At 43.2% G+C, this 2,711-nt stretch overlaps 1 pseudogene; it reads right to left on the bottom strand.

Annotated features, from left to right (window-relative positions):
• Positions 1 to 355: 355 nt before the first annotated feature.
• On the bottom strand, positions 356 to 1,485 carry LOC136489251 (uncharacterized; annotated as a pseudogene).
• Positions 1,486 to 2,711: the final 1,226 nt, after the last annotated feature.

The following is a 2,711-nucleotide window of genomic DNA, read 5'->3' as shown; positions in this document are numbered from 1 at the left end:
TGTCCCGACACCGGCCCCGCGCGCCCCCTCCCCGCACCCGCGCGCCCCCTCCCCGCACCTGCGCACCTGCTCCTCCCCGACCTAGGGTTTCTGATCGGCCGACAGCGGCCCCATCTCCGCACCCGCCCCGCCGAGCTCGGCTTCCTATTCCACTCCAGGCAGTGGGAGCCACTGTCTGCACTGGTCTCCATGGAGGCGTACATGTACCTACAGTCGACCAAGAGGATCGTCGGGAACATACCTACGAGTCAGCCGTGCTCGGGGTGGCCAACGCCATCTAGTTGCAGGCGCTATGCCGGTCCAGGCCCAGGCGACCCAGGCCCAATGTGAGTTCATATCCACTCTTTCCTGCTTCTCAATTGATTTCAAGTGCTTGTTCGATTCTAGGAATTCTAGGAATTAATTTATCCGGTGACAGAGGGAGGTACTGCAATGCTTCTGCAGTCTTAATTGCAATCCCAATACGTTTGTCTAGGGGAAAATCTTCCTGGTTGCCTAAAATGTCCGTGAGGCTACCTTTATTAGCATACTCATATATCAATATCAGACTTTCAGCTTCCAAGCAACAACCCAAAAGTCTGATAATATTCTTGTGAACAATTTGAGACAAGATGATGCCTCCATTGATGAATGCCTTTTCTGAGTCTGCATAAAGAAATTTCCACACCACCACAACTGTATTATCCTCAAGTGTTCCTTTAAAGAATTTAGCTGGTCTACCTTCCCCGAGTAGACAAGAGTAATTCTCTGTGACATCATTTATCTCCTCCTTTGTGAATCTTGTTACATTTCTTAGTTCTGATAGAATCTTATGATTACTAGCATTTCTCTCGAGAAAGCTACTCTTCTTGTACCATGAACAGAATGATTCCAAAATGGATTGGGGACGTCTGTTTTCTTGTCTAGACCTCACCTTTTTTTAAGCACGCGAAGGTGTTCTGCCACATCTGTCATTTTAAGACGTTCATTTCTATCCCGTCTGAGGCATTCATTTGCTAGTTTCACCATCTGTTGAAGAATCCCTATGTTGTTTTCGTTTGCTATTTCTGAATCAAATAGTCCCCTCAAATCCCTTGACTTTGCGTCGGCAAAAGTTCCAACTAGGTAAACATCACCCTACTTTGCCCTTTTTCTAGCTATTAGTTCCAAGAGAACTATTCCGAAACTATAGACATCACTCTTTGGGGTAAGACATCCTGTACGGAGATATTCAGGATCCATGTAATTCATGCTTCCAACTACCGTATTTGTGTTCTTGTGCTTCATTTTACTATGAATCCTTACTTCTTCCATGAACTCTTCTCTTAAGTCTTTACGAATATATTCCTTCACTACAACTTGATCGTATTCGTCCAGAAGGTCCCCTTTGTAGACTTTCCCAAAGCCACCTTCTCCAATACAAGTACTATAGTTGTTAGTAATTCTTTTAGTCCCATCTTCGTCGAAATGCTTCAAATTTTGCCACGTCCCAGGACACATATCCATCGATGATGATGAGGTCTCCATGCATAAGCTTCTGGATATTTCCAATCTATTCCAACATATATTCCAAGAGTACAATTGAGAATCTGGAGAAAATGATGCGTTAAATTCTTTTTCTAAGCATGGTTAACTAATCAATAAATATCATTTTGACAATTTAAAAAAACTGAATTTCAAAATATGAGAACTTCAAACATAATTTTGGGACCATAAATGATCTTAATTTTAGCACATGTATTACTTACTGCTTCATTGTTTGATATTGTGGACATATATGCTGTCCACAGAGCTAGCCGGCTCTGTGGACGCGTGCTGTCTCCACCGCGTATTACTCTACTACTTTCCACAGAGCACATGTATTACTCTACTACTTTCTACTTACTACTACTACTTGCTACTCCTAAGTGGCTGCTGCTCTTACTCTACTACTACCACTCCTCTGTTTTTTTGCTTATATATTGCGGGTGTGTAGTGGTTGTTGCTACTACTACTACTACTCCTACTCCTACCACTACTACTAGTACTCCTCCTGCTCCTACTACTACTCCTTTTCTGTTTTTTTTTGCTTATATACTGCTGGTGTGTAGTGGCTACTGCTGCTCCTACTACTACTCCTCCTCCTCCTCCTCTTACTACTCCTACTACTCCTCCTCTTACTACTCCTATTACTCCTCCCTGTACTTGCTACTCCTACTGCTGCTCTTCTTTCAGTGATGCTCCTACTACTACTCCTAAGTGGTTGCTGCTCTTACTCCACTACTACCACTCTACTGCTACACTTACTCTACTCTACTACTTTCTACTTACTACTACTACTTGCTACTCCTAAGTGGTTGCTGCTCTTACTCTACTACTACCACTCCTTCTCTGTGTTTTTGCTTATATACTGCTGGTGTGTAGTGGCTGTTGCTACTACTACTACTACTACTACTAGTACTACTACTACTACTACTACTACTACTACTACTACTACTACTACTACTACTACTACTACTACTACTACTACTACTACTACTACTTAACTACTACTACTACTACTACTCCTACCACTACTCCTACTAGTACTCCTCCTGCTCCTACTACTACTCCTTCTCTATTTTTTTGCTTATATACTGCTAGTGTGTAGTGGCTGCTGCTGCTGCTACTACTACTCCTCCTACCACTCCTACTACTCCTCCTACTCCTCCTCCTCTTACTACTCCTACTACTCCTCCTCTTACTACTCCTAT

The sequence above is a fragment of the Miscanthus floridulus genome, chromosome 10 (assembly GCF_019320115.1).
Source record: "Miscanthus floridulus cultivar M001 chromosome 10, ASM1932011v1, whole genome shotgun sequence".
Lineage (NCBI taxonomy): Eukaryota > Viridiplantae > Streptophyta > Magnoliopsida > Poales > Poaceae > Miscanthus > Miscanthus floridulus.
The sequence above is the reverse complement of the archived record's forward strand: the minus strand, read 5'-3'. Positions and strand labels throughout refer to the sequence as shown.